Source organism: Littorina saxatilis, linkage group LG8 (assembly GCF_037325665.1).
Source record: "Littorina saxatilis isolate snail1 linkage group LG8, US_GU_Lsax_2.0, whole genome shotgun sequence".
NCBI lineage: Eukaryota > Metazoa > Mollusca > Gastropoda > Littorinimorpha > Littorinidae > Littorina > Littorina saxatilis.
The window spans coordinates 29,562,446-29,570,703 of NC_090252.1; positions in this window are offsets into that span (position 1 = coordinate 29,562,446).

Here is an 8,258-nt window from a genome sequence, read left to right on the forward strand (position 1 = left end):
GTTGCGAGACCTCAACGACAACACAAATTTCACGTTGAATTCACGTAAAATGCATCGTTGTCGTTTTACTTTCTTTCCACGTGATTTCCGAAAAGCAACGAAAAGCCAACGTAAAAACAACGTGAATACAACGTAACATTGTTTGCTGGAAAGGACATTCGACCGATGTGCACGTGAACATCTTGTTTCATTAAAATTAAAAAAAGTCTAATACCTTACCATTCTTATTTTTACATTTATTCAAGTTTTGACTAAATATCTTAACATAGACGGGGAATCGAGACGAGGGTGTGGTGTATGTGTGTGTGTGTGTGTGTGTGTGTGTGTGTGTGTGTGTGTGTGTGTGTGTGTATGTGTCTGTGTGTCTGTGTCTGTGTGTCAGTGTGTATGTGTAGAGTGATTCAGAGAAATCTATTGGACCGATCTTCATGAAACTTCACATGAACGTTTTTTTGGGTATGATATCCCCACATGTTTTTTCCTTTTTTTCGATAAATGTCTTTGATGACGTCATATCCGGGTTTTTGTGAAAGTTGAGGCGGCACTGTCACGCCTTCATTTTTTAAGCAAATTGATTTAAATTTTGGTCAATCAATCTTCGACAAAAGCCGGACTTTGGTATTGCATTTGAGCTTGGAGGCTTACCAATAAATTATCAGTTTGGTCATTAAAGATCTGAAAATTGTAACTAAAATTATTTTGTATACACCGATCCAAAAATAATGTCATCTTATTGTTCATTACTTTATGATTAAAACAACATACACTCTTCAAAAAAAGTTAAGGATCGGTTGAAAAAACGGATCTAATTATAAAAAATTGCCAAAAAATTAAACATCGACATAATAATTAAAAGATTAATGTGTTTGAATTAACAAATGAACAATGAGTCTTGACCAAGAATTTTGTTTGGCAGGCAGAGTTATTTCCTTTTGTGGGACTTCTCAAAAGCTTCTGCATTTTGGAAGAAAAAGGGTGTTTTTTATAGCCCCATGAAATTTGCGGAACGCATGCCAGGGCAAAAGGTTGTGATTGTCACAAAGATGTGAGTAGGATAGTTGTGATGTGAAGCACGTCGTGATTTTAACCTCCCTAAACATTGAATTGGGATATGCTAGGACACGTTTGAAGCGATATCACGGGTTTCGTGTGTTGCACGAGAAAACCATAGTTTGACATGAGTTGTGTTTATGAGAAATGTAGCTGGTCTGGGTTTAATAACGTCACAACGTTGTATATATGCTCGACCGAGCAAGGTGTTTATAGCGGTTGTCAGGTTTGTCGGGGACAAACACTCTTTCAAGAGACGGGTCTCTTAAGGTAAATGATTTACTATGTTGTATATTATTGAAGCTTGAATACATAGCTGGAATGTAATGAAAGTGTATACAAAGTGCACTAAATTCTAGTGTGAAGTTTTGAGAGAATTCTTGTTGTGATTGTGTTATGGTTTTTGTTGGTAAATTCTTGAACATAATTGCTGTTACGCATTTATGTTATGTTTAAGACAGTGATACTATGTGTGGTAGTGTCAGTGGTGGATTAAGTGATTCATGGATGAAGTATAGCTTGGATATTGACTGTGGACGGAATGTGAATGTAGAATGAACGAGAGAGATGTTACATGACTTTAATTTAGGAAGAGGAGATGGTTTAAGAGAATGTGTATTAAGACTTGGGTTAATTCTTTAGGAGTTTCCATGACGAGGGTTCATGATGCGTGAGTGAGGGACGGACCTCACACGGAAGAGGCGTGACGATGGTGGAGAGAGAGACCACATCGCGCAGATGGCTGGACGGAGGAGTCTCCATCATCACCGGTCGTAGAGACGACGGTTCTTTTCGTTAATGGCGAAAGTGTTTCTCGGGGAGAAACGTGAAAGGTGAAAGTGTTTCTCGGGGAGAAATGTGAAGGGTGCATTTTAGCATCTAAAAGGAGAGTTTCTGGAAATTCATCGTCTACGTGGTTTCAGCGGCACAAGGAGGTGTAAATGACGACATATAGTGAGCCGTGTTACGAACTCGTGAGTGTCTGTCAACACTTTACCTTGTGCAGTAATTAATTATTGAAATAATGTCTTTATATCATTAATCCCGTGTGTGGAGTGAGTGTAGAGAGATTGTAAGAACGGTGTGGACGAGAAGTTGTTTGGTATTGATGTTGTTTTCTTTAGGTGAAGAATTGTGTTATATGTTGTGTGAGGAAATAATAAGTCTGCATCCTCCCAAAGTTCTGTGTTGGAGTGTTTTAGTGTGAAGATTGAAGTCAGTGTAATAAGATAGGGCAGAACACGTAAACATAAAAACAACACCTTATTCACACTACAATCCACTTCATGACAGTGATGCACGTGCTACAACATGGTCCTGGCTATGAACATCGCTCACCAGCTTGTGTTTAAAGGTTGACACGCTGACACAATTATGCACAGTAGCAACATGCCCCCACGAATAAAACTGAACGATTTGGATAGAGGAAGGGCAATAGGATGGCTACAAGACGGTGTTGCTGCCAGGCAAGTGGCCCAGAGGCTTGCAGTGGCTCCCTCTGTCATCATCAGACTAAAACAGAGATTCCACGCAACTGGAAGAGTGCAGGAGTGACAACGTTCTGGTCGGCCCAGAGTCACCACACAAAGAGAGGATCGCTTCATTCAGAGGCAGGCCATGCAACAAAGAATGGCTACGGCAAACAACATTAGGCAACGCCTATAAGCTACCACCAACACTGTTGTTAGTGGTCAGACGATCCGAAACCGCTTACACAACTTTGGCTTTCGTGCAAGACGTCCAGTCCGAGGAACAACCCTGACTGCTAATCACCGAGCAGCTCGCCGAGCCTGGTGCACTCAACATGTGAGGTGGCAACGTCAGCAGTGGGCTCAGGTGTTGTTTATAGATGAGTCCCGCTTTTGCTTGGAACCTGCTGATGGTCGCATCCGAGTGTGGAGGCGTTGCGGAGAGCGCTTCGCAGAACGGGCTGTTCTGGAACGACAGCGTTTTGGCGGAGGCTCTGTGATGGTCTGGGGAGGAATCAGCACACGTCTAAGGACACCTCTGTACCATGTAGTGGGCAACTTGACCGGTGTCCGCTACAAGAATGAGATCCTGCAACCCCTGGTCGTTCCAGCGATCGGCCGTCGTGCGATTCTTCAGGATGACAACGCACCTCCCCATCGCTCTGCAGCTGTAAACACCTTCATCCAGCAGGCCAGGGTCAACAGGATGCTGTGGTCAGCCAACAGCCCGGACCTGAACCCCATAGAGCACATGTGGGACGAGCTTTGTCGTCGGGTACAGCGACATCACCCTCCTCCTGCCAATCTGGGTCAACTGCTGCAATGGCTCCAGCAGGAGTGGAATGGAGTTCCCAGAGCATTCATATGCAACCTGATCTACTCCATGCGCGCGCCAACGATGTGTTGAATGCCTGGCACACAACGGAGGGCACACGCGTTATTGACACTGATTCACAGTGTTGTGAATTCCATTTTCGAGGGTTGTCACGTTTGACACACTCTAGCTAGATTGTCGCTGCCGCGTTCGATCTTTGCTTTGTTTGTCATTACTCCTTGGTTGTTCAATTATATAATTTTAAAAAAGTGAAAGAATTCGGTCTTGTCTGTTTTGTGTGGCGTGCTTGTAAAAAAGTGATCCTTAACTTTTTTTGAAGAGTGTATACATATGTTATATTCGGATTAAAAACAAACTTAGAAAATTAAAAATATGAAAATTATGATAAACAAACATTTCCGATATCGATTTGAAAACAATTTCATCTTATTACTTGTAAGTTCCTGATTCCTGTTATGTTTGGATTAAAAACAAGCTCAGAAAATTAAAAAAGAATAGAGATACAGAAAAGCGCGCTATCCTGCTAAACGCAACCGCTACTACGCTATAATAATAATATAATAAATGAGCATTTATATAGCGCAACATCATAACTTTACAATTATGCTCTTTGCGCTTAACACATTTAAAATTAAAACACAGTTATACAAGCATTTACATCTACATTCATAGTCAACAACGCTTAATTAAAAGCATACACCATCAAACATAGGGGAAAGTCGCTAAACCTGGAACAGTTAAGGAGAAACAGCCGTTCCAGACAAAAAAAATGGATATTGCAAAGCGTTCTTTATATTGTCACATACTAGACTCTATCAGTAAATAATCAAACCACATAAAATAAAATATAAGTCACGCAACTCATCAGACTGATCATAATAAAAATGTCTGCATTTGTTCCAGGTTGGACGCATGGGTGTGTAAAGTGGAACACTGTGTTGTCAAACTCGGAACACATACAAACACACCCTGACTCTCTTTCTAGCTCTGTCTGTGTCTCACACACACACATATACACCCACACACTCTCATTCACACACAAACAAGCACACACAAGATAAATAAATACGTCATAACATTTTGATTAAGCCATTTTATGTAAATGTCTTTTTTTCAACATCATATTTTGATTTTTACCAAGGAAATAACAAATCGGATAACAATTTAAGCCTTAAATGTAAAACAAAAAGATAAATAAGGGCTAGGTCTAAAAAGGACTGAAAAACAAAACCTTAAAAAAAAGAGGAAAAAATAGGCAAAGAACCGATTTCGCAGACAATGTCCTTTGTCTTCTACCGTCAGCGCAGTCATCGTGTGATTACTGTGTGCACTTCTGGCACTATAATATATCCTCAGAGGAGTTGGTGCCACACATGAAGCAGTACCTCGAAATTTCGCAGCTTCATTTGTACCCCTCTTCTGTTGACAAATAGATATAAAAGGGCTACCTGCCCAATTGACTAAATGTAAAAATCATTACGCATAAAGTCTCAAAGCAAATAACTAAGAACAGATTTAAGAACTGATTTTGCAGACACACACAAATTGCTAAGTACAGACTTCGAAGTCCTTTTGTCCGCTGCTGTCAGCGCAGTCCTCGTGTGCCCACTGTGTGCACCTCTGGCACTGTATCATGTTCTCAGGGGAGTTGGTGCCACACATGAAGCAGTACCAAGTGCTTTCCCCCGGGATAGAACGCATCGTCGAGAATGTTCTCCTTTTTTTCCCTCTGATCAGAAGATATTCCCCTCTTGTTTCTCTGAGCAGAAGATTTTGTAGCTTCATTCTTTCCTCTTTTCTGTTGACCTGCACGCCTTTTTGCAAGTGAAATCTCCAGCTTTTGCTTGTTAGGAGAAGATTGGTTTTTTTTTCGTGATGATCTCTTCGACGAGCTTGTGGTTGTGCGTTGCAGGACATCAGCAGCGGGTAAGCTTACATTTGCAGCTGACACCAAGCAATAATAATGACCAGAATCTCCATGTACAGTGTACAAAACAACGATGGGGGTGACGTTGGCAAATTTATTTCAGCTTCAAGAATGCTATTGATTAGTTCTTGTTCTATCTCTGGTGTTAATGTAGAAGGTCTTCCTGTGAACTTTACTTCTTCTTTTGCAAATTTGTTTGTTTCCTTCTAAATGACTTTTAAGAGTTGTGACAGTAACACCATATGCTCTTGATGCGTAACGCAAACCCATATCTCCGTTTTTCACTGCCGACAAAGCGCAGCTAATTTCTTCTGGTAACCACCGCCGTTCGGGTCTCATAATACTGTCAAACAAATCAATCAATCATTCAATAAAACTTACAGAAAGGAAAAACACAACAAAACCGAAAACAGAATTGAATTCGTGAATAAAACAGCAGTGTTCTGTTTATTGTTTGATGAGGGTAAGATGGAACAGAATGCGGCAAAGCTGGAACACTGTTCCATGCTTGCCTCTCTTATGTGTTCCATCATTGCCGCATGGCACCTGCATGGATTTCGCGTTTTTCTGTTGGATACACGTGACGTTTCAATTTTTTTTCCGTTCAAGTTATTGCAAATCTATGAAAGTTTATCACAGCAATCAACATTTTACGTGAACGTATATAGATAAAGAGTAATAATACGAATTGTAGACGGTAAAAATAAGAAGAAGAAGGAAGAAAAGTTTAAAAAACGTACCATTTTTTTTGTTTTGCCGCGGTAGTCATTTTTTTTGCTGGAATAATATCAAGGAATGTCACTTGACATTTCTGCAAAACAATTGTTCATGAATTGTTCCCCGTTGATCGCATATTGAGGTGTTCCAAGTTGGCCGACTGTTCCGGGATTGGCGACTTTCCCTTACATTACAAAAAATTCTTCCACTAACTAAGTAATAAAAACATGAATAAAATAGGTAGTGAAAACAAGGAAATACCGGCTGAATACCCTTAATCAAACAGAACATGTTATCAACAATTCTGAAAACAGCCCTTGATGTTAATATACATTATCACATTATCACTAAAACAACAAATACACTACATGTCGCCTACTGATGGTCTGAGAAAAACAAAATCAGGGGTTGTATTTCTTGAAGAGGTGTGTTTTAAACATATAGTGTCCACGCCGCCATTTTGGAGTTTTTTTTGGTCGAATTCGGCCGATTTGAAGAATTTGGGGAATTTAGTGTACCTTTATTAAGACGCACCTGGCCCGGTTTGCTCAATAAAGCACCACAAGTATGCTAAATAATTAATTAAACATGATTAAATTGGCGACTGCTCTCCACCATTTGAAGATTAAAATTGGCCGTCATAGACTGGTTTTCGTCGCGAGCGTGCCGTTTTCATGACGACTCAAAACAATGGCGGATGGGATGGCCGCTTTGTGACAACAAGCCCACACGTTTCAGTAAGAAATCGACTCAAGGTGGTTCAGAAAGCAGCAGACTGACTGGGAACGACACAGAATCACGAGAAAGTCATGCTCGACGCACAAAATGCAAAGTTATCAACAGCAATCAGTGGGAAAGTTGGATTGAACTGCATGAGTGTTACCGTCGTGTGGCGGTGTGCGCTGACTACCCACGACGCAGAGCTCTCTCCTGCTGCCGGGATTTGTAAGTAAAGCAAGTGTTGTGTAGACTTTGGACAGACCTAGACAAATGTTGCTGCCGTTTTTGTCTGTGTGTCTGCTGGTGTGTTGAGCGAATGAAGCATCCATCAAGCGAGTGCACGATCGTGTAGTGTGCAGGGTCGATTGAGTCCAGTTTTGGTTTGAACACGGACACGCCACGGTGTGTGTCTGTGCACTGCACAGGAGCTTGTATCAAAGTGCCGGTCGATCATTATTTACTCCTTCATCCCTACAGTCTTCTTACAACTACATACTACGCATTCGCTAGCCTAGTAAGGGCGTACATGCAGGAGTAAATAATGATCAACTGGCAGTTGGGTACAAGCTCCTGTGGTGCACTGTCTAGAGGAGACTGAGACTGACACTGTGACAGACAGACAGAGTAGGTAATCCCCCTAAAAATTGTTTTGAGATGGAAAAAGTAAGGTCAGTCAGCACAGTCTTTGGATGTAGTGCAACAGAAAATGTTATCCCAGCGAAGCTGGAGGTATCCCGTGAACGCTATACTGTAATCGACTTGAGAAATGTGCATACCGAATAATACATGATAAAGAAGGATTCTTTGTGCCCGGCTACGTGCTACAGTTGGAGATGGAAGTTCACCAAAAATTGGGACCATACTAACAAAAATACGGTGGGTGCAATAGTCGCCCCCATTTTTTCAGCAAACGCCACACAAGGCTGCTTTGGACGGGTAGAAATTCCGTAGTTTCCAAGTCTATGGATAAAGCTCGCGTAAGAAGAATACGTCACGGTCGAAAGTCTTTGACGTCAATTAATGCATCATGACGTCATGCCTCCCTGTAGTCTTTCTCTCTCGCGCAGTGTGTGTGTTTGTGTTCATTTTGTGCACATGACTAAGTGCCAAAAGGTGCTCACAGAACAGAAGACGACTTTGTTTTACAATAAAAATGTTTCTAAAAACGTGTGTCTGCTGAAAATTGGTGTGTGTGTGGATGAATGTGCGAAGAGATAGTGGACATAATTTCGTGTGTCTGACTTGAACGGTTTTGAAGTTATCTTTGTTTAAAGTCAAAAATAACGCCAAAACCGGCCATCTGAAAACGGACATCGTGATACCTCGTGTTTTGAATATGCCACAGAAAAATAACAAGAAGCACAAATGAATTGCATTTAGTTTGATTGAATGCCTGAAACATCGCTTTACAGACGAGACCAAACGTCAAATCTAAATCTCGAGAAAAAAAAAAAATTCGATAACCGAATTTTAAGGTGTCGCACGCAAGATGTGTCGTCATCACGGCATATATTTTTCAATCGCAGATATTTACTAAATT